Consider the following 1,436-nt stretch of genomic DNA (forward strand, 5'->3'; position numbering starts at 1 on the left):
GGCAAATATATGGAGGAAACTGTGAGAGTAATGTTTGCGCTTGCCCATCTTGATGCCAACTTCTCCTCTTCATCATGGCCATAAAACTTCTCAGGAGAGAGAATTTATGGCAGTCCTCATACCTCAAAAGTTTTGTCAGTTAAGGAAGCTCTGGAAAGGTTTCTTTCCCATCTATTAAATTTCAAATGCCTTCAGCTCAGAATAAGGGGTACATTTTGGGGTGTCACATTTTGTCCCCTATTATATATACGTATATACACACACATACATATATTTGTTAAAAGCGAAGGTGCTCAATTCAATACAATCTGGAAGCACTGCCCTACCCTGGCTCCACCTGGCTAACATTGAAACAAGCTCCTACCACTCTTATGAGTTACTCAGCTTCCGCCAGATTATCCTCCTTGTATTGTTTGAATACTCTTGTAAACATGCTCTTACCTCAGGGCTTTGTGCTTGCTGTTCCCTCTACCTGGAATGCTGGCCCCTCAAACATTCACAAAACTATTCCCTCCCTCTCATCAAGGTCTTGTGTAAAAGTCACTTCATCTGAGAGGACTACTTCGTCAGTTCTAGGGAAAAACAGCAACTCTCTGTCACTACGTACTATCTTCTCTGCTTCCCGTATCCCACGGCACCTACCACCTCTCTACAGCACGGCATATATTGGTATGAACCTGCTGGATTTTTTTGAGGTCTATTTCTTATCACTAAATATAAATTTCTTAAAAACCTGGATATCTAATTTATCTACATTCAACTTTTCTCTTTTCTAGAGGCACAGGGTAATGGGAGTGTGAAAGAGAACAGTGACAAGGAGATTTTGGGGATTAATGTTTCCCATGTTTCACTTTTAGGGGCAAAATACACCTCGCATAAAGGACAGTCAAAGATCTACTATAAATGGGACTCAAAATATCATCTGAGTAAATGCACAATCAGCAGAGTGCCTGAAGCACAAATTACAAGGACAGGGAAGCACCTTTGGTAAAGATGCTGATAGAGACCTTTTAATGGTTCTACAGAAAAACAAGGTGACATTGGTTTTATTGAAAGGAAATATATTAGCCTCTAGTATTTTTAAAATTACAGGATTAGAGGCAAGAGTCTATTACATCTCTTCATATTGAATGACTGTTGAGAAATAAGTACTTTCTTGAAATGGTATTGAAAAGCACAGTGCTAGCTTTTGTAAAGAATATATGAGAAAGATAATAGTGAGAAGGGTACAATTCTCGATCTAAAATAAAGAACCAGGGAGGTGAATATCCAAGATAGCATATACACAAAAGTTAGAAATCAGTGGATTATTTTAACATCTATAAACCAAACCTGTTAATGGAAATACTCTACATTAGCTTTTTTTTTTCCCCCTCAGTCAACAATGGCTGAAGGATAATTTTTATTTACTGTACAGAAAACTCAATAGTATACCC

This window comes from Camelus bactrianus, chromosome 3, assembly GCF_048773025.1.
Source record: "Camelus bactrianus isolate YW-2024 breed Bactrian camel chromosome 3, ASM4877302v1, whole genome shotgun sequence".
Classification (NCBI taxonomy): Eukaryota; Metazoa; Chordata; class Mammalia; order Artiodactyla; family Camelidae; genus Camelus; species Camelus bactrianus.